The 19,018-nt window shown below is 41.9% G+C and overlaps 1 protein-coding gene across 1 annotated transcript in view; it reads left to right on the forward strand.

Moving 5' to 3' along the window:
• The first annotated feature begins 3,368 nt into the window (after positions 1–3,368).
• Positions 3,369–19,018, forward strand: part of NDRG3 (NDRG family member 3) — a 67,359-nt gene continuing 51,709 nt past the window's right edge. The window contains exon 1 of the mRNA XM_042980458.1: positions 3,369–3,392. The gene's annotated coding sequence lies outside the window, so the exon portion shown is untranslated. The remainder of the gene's footprint in view (positions 3,393–19,018) is intronic.

Here is a 19,018-nt window from a genome sequence, read left to right on the forward strand (position 1 = left end):
GCTTCTGCACTGTGAAGGAAACAATGAGCAAAACTAAAAGGCCAACTGATGGAGTGGGAGAAGATATTTGCAAATGACATATCAGATAAAGGGTTAGTATCCAAAATCTATAAAGTACGTAACAAACTCAGCACCCAAAAAACAATCCAGTGAAGAAATGGGCAAAAGACACGAATAGACACTTCTCAAGACATCCAGATGGCCAACCAACACATGAAAAAATGCTCAACATCATCATCAGGGAAACATAAATCAAAACCACAATGAGATACCACCTCACACCTGTCAGAATGGCTAACATTAATAACTCAGGCAGCGACAGATGTTGGCGAGGATGTGGAGAAAGGATCTTTTTTGCACTGCTGGTGGGAATGCAAACTGGTGCAGCCACTCTGGAAAACAGTATGGAGATTCCTCAACAAATTAAAAATAGAACTACCCTATGACCCAGCAATTTCACTACTAGGTATTTATCCAAGGGATACAGATACGCTGTTTTGAAGGGGCACATGCACCCCAATGTTTATAGCAGCACTGTCAACAATAGACAAAGTATGGAAAGAGCCCAAATGTCCATCAATGAATGAATGGATAAAGAAGATGTGTGTGTGTATGTGTGTGTGTGTGTATATATATATATATATATATATACATACCATGAAGTATTACTCAGCAATCAAAAAGAATGAAATCTTGCCATTTGCAACTACATAGATGGAACTAGAGGTATGCTAAGCAAAATTAGAGAAAGACAAATAAATGACTTCACTCATATGAGGACTTGAAGATACAAACCATGAACAGAAGGGAAGGGAAGCAAAAATAATACAAAAACGGAGGGGGACAAAACATAAGAGACTCTTAATCATAGAGAACAAAAAGGGTTGCTGGAGGGGGCGTGGGCTAAATGGGTAAGGGGCTTAAGGAATCTACTCCTAAAATCATTGTTGCACCATGTGGTAACTTGGATGTAAATATAAAAAATAAATACAGAAAGTAAAAAAAAAACCTTTTACGTCAGCAAGGGCTTAGCAGAAAATAGGATTCTTTGCCAAGATGCTGAAGTGAACAGTAGTGTGGAGATATGCCTCCACATTAATTACCAGTAAAACACCAACTAATTTATTGTTAATGTTTCTTATTCTCTGATCCTTCTAATAGGATAAAGCCTATTTCATTTAAATACCCAGTCATTATTCTTAAGTCTTAAACCTTGGCCTAAGTACCAATTAGTGAAAGGATATCTTTCCTTTGACCTACATTCTCTTTTCTTTCATGTATTTACAGAGCCCCTGTATTTCTTTCATGAATACATGAAATATTCTTTCATGAATACATGAAATATTCTCCATGTATTTACAGAGCCAGACACAGTTCTGGGAACTGGGGATAGAGCAAAAAAAAACATGTGAGTTGCTCATAGCATCTGGAACTTAGTAGGCATGTGACCTATGTGTTCAAAGCCTAACTGCCACTTACTGTGGATGAGAAAAAGTGATTAAATCTCTTATCTGTAAGATTGGGAGAATGATAGAACCTATATCACAGGGATGCTGTAAGTAAGATGAAATACTATAAATTTAGAATACTGGTATCAATATGCTGGAGGGGTGAAAGCTTGAAAAACTGGGTAAGAGCAGTAATGAAATGGGAAAGCTCGTAGTTCAAATTGAGATACCAAATGGAGAAATCAACTAGACCTTTGGATATAGAGGTGGAAACTGGTAAATGTGGACTGGATACAAAATTTGGAAGTAGCTAATGAGTAGCTATTGAAGCCTTGAGAATGGATAATATTGTCAAGGCTAGAGCAAGAAGGAAAACTGGACAGCCCCAAGGAAAGCTGGGGCTTTTAAGAATCAGAAGAGTGGTATTAATTGCCTACTCTTTGAAAAGCATAGTAGTATAATGGAAAGAGCATACAGTTTGAAGAGCATCTTTGTCTCTTATGGTCAATTTCATCATCTGTAAAATGGGGATAGACGACACCTCTCCCAGGTGATTGTAACTTCCTTCATTTTATTTAGTACATTGTGTTGCATTTTTTGTTTATAAGAATTTGTTCAAACTCAAGGGTAAAAAGTTTTTGTCTGCATCTTCAACAGCTAAATAAGAAAAATAACACTTGGGACGCCTGGGTGATTCAGTCAATTAAGTGTCCGACTTTGGCTTAGGTCTGATCTCACCATTTGTGAGTTTGAGCCCCAAGTGGGGCTCTGTGCTGACAGCTCAGAGCCTGGATCCCGCTTCAGATTCTGTATCTCCCTCTCTCTGAACCTCCACCACTTGTACTCTGTGTCTCTTTCTCTCTCTCTCTCAAAAATAAACATTAAAACAAAATTTTTTTAAATAACATAAGCTGTAAGCATTTTACATTCATACAGACCATAACATGGGTAGCTTGTATTATTTTGTCACTATAGGTGAGGAACTCAAGCATTAAGAGGCTTAATAATCTAACCAAGGACATATAGGTAGTAGAACCAATTTGGTACTCAGTGAATGTTACCGAATAAACACAATTATAAAATAATAAAAGGCTGTGGTCGGTTAATTTTAGTTTTCTCTCTTCCCAAATTTGGTTCAGGAATTGTGCTTGATGAGTAACAGTATTATAGACAGTCACTGCCCTTCAGATGTTTGGTAATCCTTACATTTGCCCTAATACAGTTGAGACTATTTTACCTTTAGTCAGTGAGATTAACCAAAAAGCTTTTCTGGGAAGGGAATTTTGTCCTGTACATTTTGGTGTTAAATTGTTGGGTCATTAAGCTTAATATGTAATCATTCTTTGAGGAAACAAAACAAAATTCCCATTTCCCTTGTGGCACCCAAGAAAGGAGATGGTGTGGCTGGCAGTTGTCAATAGAGGTGACAGAATGGAGGGCTGGGAATTAGCAGCCCTGAGTCTTGGATTCTAGTTCTTCAGTTCCTGTGCTCATTCACTAGAAATCTGGTAAGCGCCTCTCACTAGCCAGCCAAGCACTGTGCTAGGCCTTGTGCCCTTGGGTGCATCTCTGGGCCCACATAAAATGAGATGACTTCCTTTCCTTGCTTTGCAGGGGTCCTTAGGGGCTTCGTTAAGAAAGCTATTGGGCGGAAGGGGAGGAAGGAGGCGGGGCAGACGCCGCACTCAACGCCCCTCCCTCCGCGCAGCTCTAGTTTCAGGTTCTCCCAGTAGACTCCACAACAGGAAAAACTACATCCAAGATGGTGTCGCCCGTCCCTCCCGGCTCAGCCACCATCTTCTTGGTAGTTCCTGAGGCGGGCGGGCGCAGCGCGCCTGCGTGGTCCGGGATCCTCAACGCGCCTGCGCGGCCGCAGAGCCTTCCCCGCCCCTCTCGCAGCCGCTGCTGCCGCTGGTGCACTGCTGGCGGGTGCCCGAGCCTCAGGTGAGTGAGCGCTTCAGCCCGGCCCGCGCCGGGCGCGCGGCGCTGCCTGCGGGGGCGTCGCTCCCCCTGCTTTCTCGTTCCCCGCCACATCTCCGCGGCGCGCCAGGGCCCCGGGCCCGCGCTGCCAGTTTCCTCCGGTACCCCAGCGCCCTCCGCTCTCCCCGCCGGCGGCACCTGGGTCAGCCTGGCCTCCCTCGGCCGCTCCCCGCGTCCGGGCTGCGGGGCCCCGCGACGAAACCGCTGGTGACAGCTTGCGGGCGGCTAGGGCCGAGCCTCCCGGCGCCCGACCCCCTCGGTCTCAGGGACGCATTTCAAGCGCGCTCCCTTTTTCTGCTCCTGCCCTGCGGGCGGCGGAGCTCAATGGGCCTCCGGTAGCGTATTCACCTACCCCACCCGTCCCGAAGCCAGGGGTCTTGGAAGATGGGCCGGGAGCTGGCGTTGCGTCCATGGGACCCCGGTGCAGCGAGTAGTACCCGCGGGCTGGACCCCACAACGACCCTGCGAGGGAGGGGCTTCTTAGTCCCACTTTACAAATGGGGAAACTGAGGCACCGAGATGAAGTGCTGAGCCCAAGGTCACGCGCCTGGCAAAAAGCAGGACTAGCTCTTGAACTCAGAGTCTGGGGCTTTCAGGCCAGCACGGTTGGAATTTGATCGTGTACCTTTAAAAATTTTTGAAAGACACTTGCATCTCTGGAGTTGCTTCTTCAACGTCCTAAAAGTAGGCTGTGAAAACAGTAATTTCTTGTTGGAGTACAATTGAGGTATTATTGTAATAATAATAATAATAATAACAACAACAACAGTAGTAGCAGTATGTTGTTGATAAGAGCTCACGTTGATTCGACGCTTTCTGTGTGCCAGGGATATTATTAAACGTTTTATGACGATTATCTCACTTAACTCAGCGTTTTCCAATCCAGTGCATCCCCCTTCTTTTTCATGCAGCTTTTTTTTTTTTTTCCCCCCTGCGAAGCTGACCTCCATGTCACAGGTAGACTAGATCCTCATGGCTTAGGAGGCAATGAAGCTCTACCATGGTACCTCACTGGCGGAACAGGGATAAGCTTTGCCTGCCTGCATCCAAATTTTACCCCCAGAGGATATAATTAGTCTTCCTTTTCCGGCTGCCAGGAGAGCAGGACTGGGCTAGCTGGGCTGGCTGGATTTGGAGGTGACAGAGCAAATTTGGCTAGCACTCACCTCATTCTGGGGTTTTTTGGCTCTGTTCCAATGCTGGGCTTGAACATGTCAGTATTTAAGATAAAGTAAAAAGAGAAAGAAGGCATATGACAAAGTGGTGGTGAATATAAGAAGCCTCCATGATTTAAAGTCCCAAAGGAACAGCTGTAAAAATATGTGAATGTTTCTTCCCCAAAATAACTAGCTCAACTGTCTTTTTTCTCCCTTAGCAAATCTTCCTACACACTTTAAAGCTCCATTAACTCACCATCTTTATGTGAAGCCTTCCTTGCTTGATTTTACCAATTAGAACTAAACATACATACACACACACACACACACACACACACACACACTCATACTCACACTTACACGCAGTAGGGTAGAGGCTTCAGTTTTACCCTCAGGACTATTATATTAGCCCCCTGAGATCTGGAGCCATCTTTGCAGCCCCAAGTGCTTGGTTCATAGTAGGCCCTTGGTAAAGACTGTGAATTTCCACTGCTCCTTTTCATCGCTCACAGTGATGTTTTCCTGCTGCTCTTCTGTTCCTCCTTCTTGCCCTTCAATTGCTCTTTGCTGTCCTTCCCTTTAGATTCAACTTCTGGTCATCACCTGCCATTCAAGGTCTCCATTCCACCCGGTTTCTGTAAATTTGCAGATAAAGGTTTTGCGTGAAGACGTCTATTTATTCCCAACAGTGGAGTTGTTATATGCCACTTAAGTGTACAGGGCAGTTTTTATTTGCGTGTTGCAGTAAGGTAGTCTGAGGCTTACCGCCTTTTAGTCTATCCCTAAATACACGTGAGAGTTTTTAAATTCTTTGGCATTATGTAGCTGACTACCCCTGGTTCTATCAGAATAATCAGAATTTTTTTCCATAAGTCACTTCATAGTATTTACAATAATAAGTTTTCAAAGGGCCCTTTGGGAGGCAGCAGATCTATGCATAGGTTTTCTGCATAAATTAAGCTTTTTATTTTTTTTAATTTTTTAAATTAATTAATTAGTTAATTAATTAGTTAATTAATTAATTAACTAATTAGTTAATTAGTTAATTAATTAATTTATTTTTTTAATATATGAAATTTACTGTCAAATTGGTTTCCATACAACATCCAGTGCTCATCCCAAAAGGTGCCCTCCTCAATACCCATCACCCACCCTCCCCTCCCTCCCACCCCCCATCAACCCTCAGTTTGTTCTCAGTTTTTAACAGTCTCTTATGCTTTGAAATTAAGCTTTTTAAAGAGTTTTTCCAAATAATTTTCTGCAAATATATTGAGCTGTTATTATATGTAAGGCATGGTATAAGATTCTCAGTTGATTAAAATATGACCCTTGTTAAAAGAGCTTAGTAGCTAACTGGGAAACACCATATCCAGCTGTAACTCAAGTCTAAAAACTGCCGTGATAGCGTTATAAGCAAGCAATATGAGAGTATAATGGTACATTTCATAAAATCATACACTGTTGAAGCTGAAAGGAAGCATCAAGTCATTGAGTCCATCTTGTTTTTTCAGACCTCATCCTGAGAAGTGAACTTGTCCAAGGTCACAGAACTGGGGCTACAACTTGAAATTTCAAACTTTTTATCCATCAATAAGTGACTTTATCCTTATATTAACCAGCATCTCTATTAAAATTCCACTTATGTGCTAAGAACAGGGGTAAAGAAGAAATAAAAATATGATTCATGTCTTTAAGGAATTTTGTTGGGGAATAGGAAAGAACTGTTAATTTTAACTGTAATTGTTAAGTTGTGTGGTAGAGGAACTAGGTGTCACAGGAGTTGGGGGACAGGCAAGAAGGATCAGCATGAGCTGTGGTAGTGAGAGTACTTTGGGGAGAAGTTAGGACTTTTCAGAGCTTTGACAGATTGGTAGGGTCAGAATTAATCAAAAGGGCAAAGAAAGCCTTTTGAAGTAGGGTGGTAAAACTGTGTTTAAGAAATAGTGAAAAATCTGTATTGACTGGATTAGAGCAGTGGTTCTCAATGATTAGTGTGCATTAGAATCACCTGAAGAGTTTAAAACCCATATTATAGGGGGTGCCTGCCTGGCTCAGTCGGTAGAGCATGTGGCTCTTGATCTCTGGGTTGTGAGTTCAAAGCTCACATTGGGCTTAGAGCTTAGTAAAAAAAAAATTTTTTTTAATTAAAAAATAAAACTCATACTGCGGAGGTCCCCACCTCTAGAGTTTCTGATTTAGTAGGTCCAGAGGGGGGCCTAAGAATTTTTATTTCTAATGAGTTCCCAGATGATGTTGATGTTCCTAATCCAGGGATAACACTTTGAGAACTTCAACTGGATTAGAAAGTTGAGAAGCTAGAGTCAAACTGTCAAAGAACTTGTTCCAAAAAAATTTAAAAGTGTGTGTTATACATCAGGATAGGAAAGCTCTGGAAAGATCCATTCCAAACTGTACTAGTAGTCACTTCTGGAAGTAGGATTTAGGCGATTGGAGAATTCACTTTGTATTCGGTACCTTTCTAATTTTTGCATTGTGCACATAATTACTTTTGTATTTTAAAAAGTGAAGAAAAGCGAGTCATTTTTGAAGATATAAATATTTATGGGCTTAAAAAGAGCTTGCTGAAATAGTCTAGTGTCATATAATAAACATTTTTAGACTGTATGCCAGATGCTGCTAGGTTCTGGAAATACAAAACCTTTGCTACAGTTTGCAGCCCCATCATGGAGATAGGCAGATAACAGTTCTACATAGTATCATGTGAGCTTCCTTAGAGCCAGGACAAGGGTTTAGCTTTGTGCATGGCAGATAATAGGCATTTGGTAAATGATGAACGAATGAATGAGCAAATCCAGGCAAGAAATGAGGATAGTAAGAAAGAAAAAGGGCAAATGGGAGATTCTGGAAGAAACATTGACCAGCCCAAATAGGGATGATAAAAGAAAAAGGTATGTCAAGGACTTCCAAATCGAAAGATTGATAACATTTTGATTTGGTTTATACAGAACTGTGTGTCAGGTTGTCTATTCTGAAAGACCTTTTTAAATCAAGCCCCATCTGGTGCCTGGGTGGCTCAGTCAGCATCTGACTCTTGATTTTGGCTCAGGTCGTGATCTCACCAGTCAGTGAGATTGAGCCCCATGTCAGGCTTGGGATTCTCTCTTTCCCTCCCTACCCCTACCCCACTCCTGTCCTCCCTCCCTCTCTTGCTCTCTGTCTCGAAATAAACTAAAAAAAAAACAAAAACAAAAACCCCTTCATCCTTTAAAAAAAATAAATCAAGCCCCCCCCCCCTTTTTTAAAGACTGATAATAGCCCACAAAAATTTAACCTAGATTTCAGGGCTTTCTTTGGTAAATGAAAGTTTTTATCTTTAATCACAATGCTGATTCTGTTGTATTTATAATATTTACCTACAATTTTGCCATTGATTTGTTCTTTTATTAATGTGAAATTAACTAAAACATATGAAAGATATTTTAAATCCCATGCAAAAGTGGGTGGGATTGGATCTTCATTTTATTTCTTCAGTGGAGGGATGTTACACTTGACTCAATTCTGTCATGTTTTCCATATGGCTCACAGAGTTTGACATATCAGTCCTAAATAAATATCCATTGTTGATGGCTGAATGGGATGTAGTTTGGAGGAAATTTAAAAAAAAACCAAAAAACTAAATTGTGAGATTTTAGCTCTGAAGCCATTTTATGTGAAACCATAATACTTGGCAGATAGAGACAAGGGGAAGTCAGGCTCTTGTGTCTTTATTTATTTATTTATTTATTTAACATTTATTTATTTTTGAGAAACAGAGTGAGACAAAGTGTGAACCGGGGAGGGGCAGAGAGAGAAGGAGACACAGAATCTGAAGCAGGCTCCAGGCTCTGAGCAAGTGGTCAGCACAGAGCCTGATGCGGGGCTCGAACCCACAAACTGTGAGATCATGACCTGAGCCGAAGTCGGACGGTCAACTGACTGAGCCACCCAGGTGCCCCGGCTCTTGTGTCTTTATGTCTGCAGTTGAGAAAGCTCTAGGGACAAAACCCCTCTTGCTATTCTTTACCTTATGAAGATGAAGAATATCTTTTGTGTCATTGTTTGGGACATTGTTTTGTTTTTTAATGTTTATTTTTGAGAGAGAGAGAGAGCCCTTGTGTGAGTGGGGGTGGGAGTGCGGGCAGAGAGAGGGAGACCAAGGATCTAAAGTGGGCTCTGTGCCTGCAGCAGAGAGCCTGATGCGGGGCTCTAACTCACGAACTGCCAGTCCTGAGCCTAAGTGAGATGCTCAACTGACTGAGCCACCCAGGTGCCCTTGTTGGGATGTAGTTTTAACCAGGGTGTTGACTAAAATAGAACTCTGGGTGACTAGACAGTCCAAAGGATAGATTGCTTTTCAGATACAATCCAGGGTGCAGTGCTCTTCTATTAATTTAATAATAATAATAATACCTAAACTTTGTATGGTGCTTTTTAGTTTTCAGAATTCTTTGGTCGCTAAGATCCTGGTAAACTCCAATAGCCAAACCTGAAAACATAAGCAGAAGAATTAATGATCAGGTGGCGTCAAGTGGAAAAAGTTGCTTTTTAGAGGCCTACCCAAGCTCTAGATGCAGGATTTTCAGTTTCAAATCCTTATTTTGCCAGGTTCATACTCTGCCACTTGCTAGCTGTGTGGCCTTTGGCATATCACAGAACCTCTCCAAGCCTCAGTTTCTTCATCTGCAAAGTGGGGGAAGATTATAGTACCTATCTTATAAATGGGGAGGGAAATAAAATGAAACAATGAATGAACAAAGTGCTTATCATGGTATCTGGTTTAGTGTATTAAGTTAGTATGAGTATTGAGTATTGCATCTTGTGCCGCATCTTAGGTTCTTGTTTGTTCTTTATCTCTACTCAGGCTGTTTTAAAGAACAGATTGTTTTCAGGGATTCTGTCTTAGAGCTGATGGGAATCCAGATCCCATCCCAAAAGCATGTACTAGAGCCTTGCCAGCAGTTTTCCTGGTGTCCTGAGTTGCATCCTTCAAGAGTGGAAGACAGAGGGTAGTGCTTCTGCTTCTAGAGTTACTTTAGTATGACCCCTATGTGAGAGCTTCAGCTGGGTGTCTGGAATTAACAAGAAGGCCCCTAGATAGGGCGTTTGCTCTGTTCTAGTAGTTATCTTTACCAGTACCATGGAATGAATAGAATGATTATACAGCACCGGCTCAGATTCCCAGCTTGGCAGTCTCTGCAGACCTCCTGTTTACCACCTGCTGCCATTCCAGAATCTAGGAGTGACACAACAGGAAGGTGGACCTGTTGGGGTGCTGCTCTTTTCCTTTCAGAAAAAAGCAAGGTGTGTAGATGGCCTTTGGCCAGGGCTGAGGACCAGCAGGGTTGTTTCTGCTAGAATGAGCGTGCTTTTGCAGCTGCCTTTGATCACCCCCCCCCCCACTCCCTTTCCTTATGGGATAGCATCTCTGAGGGTATTTCTTCTGGTGGAGAGTAACCTAGACTTTCCTTTATGTAGTAAAAAGCTCAGTGAGCTATGTTTTAAAAAGTCATTGTTTCTTCCCTGGAGCTGAGTGGTTTGGCTTGTTTTTCTGGTTTTGTGGAGAGTCTCCTGGGACCCTTTCCTTTCCTAAGGGCCCCCAGGAGACAGCAACGAAACCAACATCCATTACTGTAGACACTAAAGGGGATGCTTAAGTCAATAGTTTTACCATTAGATTAATTCGGGCTTTAACCTTGACAAAACATAGGAGCCAAGTCATCAGATAATTGTGCTTCTTATAGACTGAAGTATGGAATTTAGCCCAGTCCTCTGCGATATCTTTCAGAGCTTGGAATAGGAATCCAGGTGCCAGTCCTAGTCCCACACCCAGCTGGTCGTGTGAATTTAGGCAAGTCACATAAATTTCTAGGCCTCTTTTCTCATTTGAGAATGAAGGCATGACTGTAGACCAGTGGTTCTCAGTCCTAGTTGCATGTAGCCACCAGTGGAACTTTAAAAACAATACCTGGGCCGGGCGCCTGGGTGGCTCAGTCGGTTAAGCGTCCGACTTCAGCCAGGTCACGATCTCGCGGTCCGTGAGTTTGAGCCCCGAGTCGGGCTCTGGGCTGATGGCTCGGAGCCTGGAGCCTGTTTCCGATTCTGTGTCTCCCTCTCCCTCTGCCCCTCCCCCGTTCATGCTCTGTCTCTCTCTGTCCCAAAAATAAATAAAAAACGTTGAAAAAAAATTTTTTTTTAAATAAAAATTAAAACAAACAAACAAACAAAAAAACAATACCTGGGCCTTACCCTCACCCGATTAAATTGTATCTTTAAGGTTGGGGCCTGGGTATTGATATTTTTCAAAGCTCCCAGGTCTTTCTAATAGGTAACTAAGGGAACTACTGGACAAGATGGCCACTTTTTTTTTTTTAATGTTTATTTGTTTTGAGAGAGAGAGAGCACCTACAAGTGGGGGAGGGGCAGAGAGAGAGGGAGAGAGAATCCCAAGCAGGCTCTGTGCTGACAGCACAGAGCCAGACTCAGGGCTTGAACTCACGAACGGTGAGATCGTGACCTGAGCCTAAATGAAGAGTCAGCTGCTTAACTGACTGAGCCACCCAGGCGCCCCAGGATGACCATGTTTTAAACAGCTGTGTCATTCTGCTCTTTAGGAACCTTTACTGTCCACATAGTAAAGTCTGATTTATGTGTTCTGACCAGCCTTGTCTTCTTTCTGGCTACCTGGTTCTTGGTGTCTTCTGGATATGTTGTTCACCTTTCTTTCCCAACCTGATGTAATGTCTTCTCCCTTTTCAGCTATCCAAAACCTATCCATTCAGTGCCCATCATCGTTATTTCCTTTGGGATCACTGTAGTCCTTACGTATTTGTCCCACCTCTGCACTGGTTTCCAAGCTTCATTTAGCTCTAAATGCAGTGAACACTAGATGCAAGGTAAGACATGATACTCAAGCACTATTCTATCCTTTTGCAGGGATGAGACACATGGAAATACCACTGGTGTGATTTTTATGTTATTAAAACATCTGTGGGTATCTTGGCTATCTCATTATGCATGTGTATTTGACAACTATCAGTTGATGCATAGCTATTTATGACTTGACTCCAATGGACATTTTTAGCTTTATCTCCTATTAGTAATAGGAAACTACCGTTCTTGCCAAACTAGAACATCTTCCAGCAGACCTGTGCTTTCTCGTCTTCTTGCTTTTGAGTTCTCCCTTTTTCTCCCTGCAATTTTTTTATTCTTCTCTCATCGTAACCTACAGGAATTTTATCTATTCTTCAAGGTCCAGTTCAGATGTTACTTCTTCCATGAAACTTTTTCTCAGCACCCACAACCTGCATCTTTGCCCTAAAGCTCCACCACCTTTGGAGCAGTGGCTTTCACCTTGGGGCGATTTTGTTCCCCAGGAGACATTTGGCATTATCTGGAGACATTTTTGGTTATCACAGTGATTTGAGGAGGGTACTACTGGCATCTAGTGGGTAGAGGCCAGAAATGCTGGTAAACATTCTACAATGCGCAGGATGGTTCAAAATGTTAGTGGTGCTGAGGTTGAGAAACTGCCTTAGCGTTTGTCCACTTCACAGGCTCATGTTTATACTGCTTTGAACTGTAGTGATCTGTTTATAGTCTTAATCTCCCTTGCTCAGTTGAACTAATGGGGAAGGTGAGCTCAGCCCCAAAACTGTGCTTTCTTGTTAACTTCATAGAGTTTAGTCGTAGAGCTTGTGGCCTGATCCTAACAGCTCAGTGTAATTTAGGATGAGAGATAAAAAGAGGTCTTCAGCATGGGGTGGATTCCATGAGGCAGTCTGCAGAATTTGTCTTTTTTACCCACCAGGTCTTTTCATTCGTAATAACCTGGGAGGAAGTGCAATACAGGGCATAGAAAGAGCATTTGGGATTAGAAGACAATTGGGGTTCAGTTCCAGCTGTTGCATTTAGTAGCTGTGTTATTTTGGTCAGTCCATTTCACCTCCGTCAGCCTCAGCTTCCTCATCTATGTAATAGAGATGATGCCAGTGCTCCCGTGTTATACTTCATGGTGCAGTCATGATAATCCAGCAAGATATTAGATGTGAAGGTGCTTTGTAAAGTGCTATAATAGTTACTCATTCAGGCAGTGGTTTATGTGTAAAAAGAGAGAATGTGAGTCAGTTTGCTGTAGAAGCACCGCTGTCTACCTTCTCACTGCCTGCAGCTTTTCAGCCACCACTACTTCAGCACCAGCTCCAGCTGACCCCTTCCAGCTCATTCTCCTCAGTAAGGCTCCTTTGTTGCCTTCATTCTGTTTTGGTTGCCTGTCTGCAGTCTTGCCAAAACCAAAGTGATTGACTCTGCCTTTAGAATACAGACTAGTGGCCTGATGTCAGTACATCCTGGCAAAGCCTGATGAAGGCCAAATTACCTTGGTCCCGAGGGAAAGCTACAAAACAAGACAGTTTGTAGTTTAGAAAGCCAATACTGTGTGTAGTCTCTTATTGTCTTTAAGTTTGTTTAAAGGGGAAGAGAGAGAATCCCAAGCAGGCTCCAAGCTGTCAGTGCAGAGCCCGACTTGGGGCTCAAACTCACAAACTGTGATATCGGGACCTGAGCCCAAACCAAGAGTGGGACGCTTAAGCAATTGAGCCACCCAGGCGCCCCAAGAAAGCAATGTCTTTAACCACTAGAAATCTTAGTGAGTTTTCTCTGACCCGATGGACACAGTACAGGGTGAGATAAAAGCCTGAGAGTCTCATGCCCCTGGGATCAGGCCAGGTGCATCTTTCTGCTGATTTGCTGAGTGACCCTCAGCTAGTTGTTGAACCTCATCAGGTTGATACCTGGGGGATCCTTCTCTTTGGATTGTGGTAAGAACTGTAGAATTGAAGGATGGGGAAATAATGTAAAGTAGTACATTAAGGGAGATTCTGGGTCACAGAATGTCAGCCCTGTCAGGAGCCAATAAGATCATCCTGCCCAATCTCTTCTCTTAACTGATGAGGAAACTGAGACCTGGAAGGGGAAAATGCTTTACCCAATGCCACTCAGCTAAGTAGGGCCCTACCTGGGTCCAAAGTCCACATTTGATGTATTTATGGGCTCTTTCCAAAACTCGAAGAATATGAGCATTCATTTTTTTTCTGAGTGAACAGTTTGCACTATATTGTTGGACATTAGCCTGTGTTCTGCAGAGCCCTTGCGGTCTCATCACCACTTCACCCAGAGCCCTTACACTTTTTTCTGTTTTCTATTTCAGATTTTTGATGCAAAAATTAAGTCTGTAGCCTTTTTTTTAATGTTTATTTAAATATTTATTTTGAGAGAGTGCGAGTGGGAGAGGAGCAGAGAGAGAGAGGGGGAGAGAGAATCCCAAACAGGCTCCATACTGTCAGCCCAGAGCCCAACACGGGGCTCAATCCCATGAACCGTGAGATCATGACCTGAGCTGAAATCAAGAGTTGGACGCTTAAGCAACTGAACCACCCAGGTGTCCCAAGTCCATAGTCTTGATCTTTAAAGACCCTCTCAGTGCTGTCTCTGAGTGTCAGAGAACACTGAGGTCTCTTTTGGTCATCCTAGGAACATTTTTGCTTGCACTTCAGAAATGTCAGTTTCTGTAATTCTACAAAGTGATATACGTAGTCATGGGCTAATTTTTTAGCATGGAGAACTGAACCTTATTTTTCTTAGATTTTCACTGTCAAAAGATAATGGCCCTTTCTCAATCCACATCCTTCCCTCCTTGGCGTTGGAATTTTCCTCCTTACATGTAAACTTCTCTTCTCCCCTTAACTTCTTTGATAGCATAATTTTGCTTTTCTTCTTATGTCTCTGACATTTTTTTTCTTTGTCTCTCACTGGTTCTGCTCTTCTATCACTAACTTGTCTTTCAGAAAAGGCTTGCAGCTCCTCCTAGTCTCTGGTTTGATAAGCACCTGCAGATTTTCCTCATTAACTCACTCCTGCCTATACTCAGGTCTCTTAGAGGCCCATATTTTAACTCTGACTCTACACTGATTTTTGTCATCAGTTTCTCTGATTGCTTTTCAGCTCCCCCGTTGCATTATTCTTGACCGTTTTGTTTCCCTTGCATCTAGAGACATGTCAAGTAAGACGTTGCTTTGGCCAAGGTCAAAGAGGTTGTTGCCTTTTTTTTCTCCTCTAGGATTTTGATGGCTTCCTGTCTTACGTTTAAGTCTTTCATCCATTTTGAGTTTATTTTTGTGTATGGTGTAAGAAAGTGGCCCAGGTTCATTCTTTTGCATGTTGCTGTCCAGTTTTCCCAACACCATTTGCTGGAGAGACTGTCTTTTTTCCATTGGATATTCTTTCCTGCTTTGTCACAGATCAATTGGCCATAAGTTTGTAGGTCCGTTCTGGGTTCTCTATTCTGTTCCATTGATTTTTGTGTCTGTTTTTGTGCTAGTACCATACTGTCTTGATGATTACAGCTTTTTAATACAGTTTGAAGTCTGGAATTGTGATGCCTCCAGCTTTGGTTTTCTTTTTCAAGATGCTTTGATTATTCGGGGTCTTTTCTGGTTCCACACAAATTTTAATATTGTTTGTTCTAGCTCTGTGAAGAATGCTGGTGTTATTTTGATAGGTATTGCAATAAATCCTGCTTCTAATTGTGACTACATTAGGACAGACTAACAAAAGCCCTTTTATCATTCCTTCTAAGGGACCCAGAGGATGCCAGTCAGGAACTCTCCTCAAACTATGAACCCCACATGCCAATCACGAGCATCCCAAACATCTATGCCACTTGCAGAGCACAAGCCTGATATTTAACCTCCAAAAGAAAAAATGGTTCTTTTCTCAGATCCCAGGAACCCTATAAACTTGATTGAGCTACTGAATGCCCAGAAGCTGAATTTTTATTTTCCTTTGTTTTAATATCGCATACATTTCATAAGGAGATAAGGTGGTTTGAATCTTTCATCACGAATCTCAGCCAGCATCTGCAATTCTCTTTTACAGTACCACTATGACTCAGTTAACTGAGACCTATACTTGTGTGCTTATTAATCACACTATAAACTGTGGCTACTTTTATCTGGATGTCACTGTTTATCAGTAATTTATAATGACAATTTTGAAGTTTTTCCTTTTGAAAGCAGTATTGCTCACTTTGGAAAATGTGGAACCACAGAACAATGAAAAGGTATTTTACTCACAGTCCTTGCATCTAAAGACGACCACTGTTAACATTTTAGTGTGTTTCTACTTGTTCTTTTTGTCCATGTAAAGTGGTGATTTTCTGAAATTTTTCCAACCTACCCACTTTATTCCCTACTTTATCTTTTTATTTATTTATTTATGTATTTATTTATGTATGTATGTATGTATGTATGTATGTATGTATGTATGTATTTATTTATTTATTTATTTTGAGAGAGAGAACATGTGACAGCGAGCAAGCAGGGGAGGGGTAGAGGGAGAGGAAGAGCCCAATCCCATAAATTGAGCCAAAATCAGGAGTTGAATGCTTAACCAACTGAGCCACACAGGCTCTCCTTATTCCCTACTTTAATTCACTCACTTGAAAGCAGGACCCTTCAAGATGTTACTTATTCAAATGTGACTCTCTGTGGGGGGATCTGTCAAGGAGCTCCAGGGCCAGAGGAAAGCCAGAGGTGCCCTCAGTTCCAAAGTGACTGGCATTCACCTAGTGTTCCCATGCATATTTTAAAGATGAAGAAAAATACAATGTTTGTGCCAAGAGAAACACTTAAGGCACAAATTGAATGAGAAGCCTGTCCCTATCAACTGGGCCCAATGCAGATAACACAGGACAGTAAACTGTTCTAGAGTGACTTAGGAATTGGCATCAAGACAGCAGATGTTCACCTTTTACATTATAGGGCACTTAATGCATTCCTCCAGAGACTCAATTTTTGCTTGGTTCTTACTGTCCCAAGCCCTTGCCAATGAGCAATTCTGTAATACCTATAAGAAAACTAAGATCACATGGTGGAAAACTCCATCTCTGATCTCTCGGCTACACACGCTGGCTCCCTCCCAGGAATTTGAGGCCTGCAGTTCCCTCATCTGCATAAATGATAGGGCTGGCCAGGTTTCATCCTGGTAATAAGGGCTACTAATATTCTTATAAAGCTGGTAGGGATTTTATAAACTGCAGTAGAATAACAAAATGTTCACCCTCTTTCCCAGTTGTAGGAGGCAGAGGAAGGGCTGACAAGTAAAAAACCAGCCATCCTCAAAATGAATAATGAACCTGCTACGAAATGGATAGAGTATGAAAGGTGAAAAGTGTAATTCCTACTCTATGCCAGGAATTATAATCTAAGCACCAAATATTTAATCCTCTCAGGCAGATATTTCCATTTCTTAGAGACAACAAATTCAGGCTTAGAGAAGTTAAGTAACTATTCCAATATCTCACATCTATGTAAGTAATAGAGCAAGAATGTTAAAAACCTTTGCTTTCCCCACTATACCATAATGTCTAGGCCTTGTGTACTGACTGTAGGATCCTGGGCAAGTTTCTTCCTCTCTACCCACAGGGGCACCTCCTTGAAGTAAAGGTAGTAGAAGCCTACAGTAATCCTATATCACCAAAGACTTGGAAGCTAGAGTGAAGTTTTGAATCATCATACACCAAAGATTTGGAAGCTAGAGTGAAGGTTTGAGTCATCATACCAGGACAAGAACCCTCGCTATCTCAGTAGGTTGCTTACAGACAAGGAGAAGACAGAATGAGGAGAGAGAAGAGAAATGAAATTCCAGCTATTACTTGGAAACTAGTTGCAGAAGCAAGAACTATTCTTGTTTGTTGTTAGAACAGTGTGCCTCAGACTTCAATGTACAATCACCTGGGGATCTTGTTTTTGATTTTAGCCAATCAGTTTTGAGTGATGGCAATCCAACGTGTGACCTCATCAGTTGAGGAGAGAAGAACATTTGAGTTGAGGTGGTGAAGAACTGAAAGGCTTAATTATAGCAACAATCCCCCCCCTTTTTAAAGTTTATTTATTTTGAGAGAGAGTGAGCATGCATGCATGCAGGAAGGGCACAGAAAGAGAGAGAGAGAGAGAGAGAGAGAGAGAGAATCCCATCTTGGCGCTGTCAGCACATAGTCTGATGTGGGGCTCAACCTCACAAGCCATGAGATCATGATCTGAGCCGAAATCAAGAGTTGGAGGCTTAACCAACTGAGCCACCTGAGCACCCCAGCAATCCTTAATAGAGATGAGGATATGGTATAGGAAGACCTTTCATCTAATTTCATCCTGCCTTCTTCCCAAAAGGATTTCAATAAATTAAATGGGATTTTTAAAAGATTCAACAGATCAAACCAACTAAAAGGGAAATATACTAAAGAGAAGAGTTTAGTAGTCTGTTGCAGAAATCTAGCTGAAAGGTGACAAGTGTGATCACACTACTAGAATCACAGATATAAAGAAAAGGGAAGATCTGGCATAAAAAGTTGGCAAAAATAGCATAAGGTCAGAAAAGAGATTTTGCCAATGTTTTCAGTTAGAAAGAGAAAAGAATCATGGAATAATGGTGCAGTCAATAATAATGCAATGGGGTGCTGGGGAAACTGGACAGCGACATGCAGAAAAATGAACCTGGACCACTTTCTTACACCACACACAAAAATAAACTCAAAAGGGATGAAAGACCTAAACGTGAGACAGGAGGCCATGAAAATCCTAGAGGAGAAAGCAGGCAAAAACCTCTTTGATCTTGGCCACAGCAACTTCTTACTCAACACATCTCCAGAGGCAAGGGAAACAAAAGCAAAAATGAACTATTGGGACCTCATCAAAATAAAAATCTGCATAGCAAAGGAAACAATCAGCAAAACTAAAAGGCAGCCTACAGAATGGGAGAAGATATTTGCAAACAACACCTCAGATAAAGGGTTAGTATCCAAAATCTGTAAAGAACTTATCAAACTCAACACCCAAAAAACAAATAATCCAGTGAAGAAATGGGCAAAAGACATGAATAGACACTTCTCCAAAGAAGACATCTAGATGGCCAACCGACACATGAAAAAATGCTCAACATCACTCCTCATCAGGGAAATACAAATCAAAACCACAGTAAGATACCACCTCACACCTGTCAGAATGGCTAACATTAACAACTCAGGCAACAACAGATGTTGGCAAGGATACGGAGAAAGAGGATCTCTTTTGCACTGCTGGTGGGAATGCAAACTGGTGCAGCCATTCTGGAAAACAGTCTGGCTATTCCTCAAAAAATTAAAAATAGAACTACCCTACAACCCAGCAGTTGCACTATTAGTTATTTATCCAAAGGATATAGTTATGCTGTTTTGAAGGGGCACACGTACCCCAATGTTTATAGCAGCACTATCAACGATAGCCAAAGTATGGAAAGAGCCCGAATGTCCATTGAAGGATGAATGGATACAGATGTATATATATGCAGTGGAGTATTACTCAGCAATCAAAAAGAATGAAATCTTGCCATTTGCAGCCATGT

The sequence above is a fragment of the Panthera tigris genome, chromosome A3 (genome assembly GCF_018350195.1).
Source record: "Panthera tigris isolate Pti1 chromosome A3, P.tigris_Pti1_mat1.1, whole genome shotgun sequence".
Taxonomy (NCBI): Eukaryota; Metazoa; Chordata; class Mammalia; order Carnivora; family Felidae; genus Panthera; species Panthera tigris.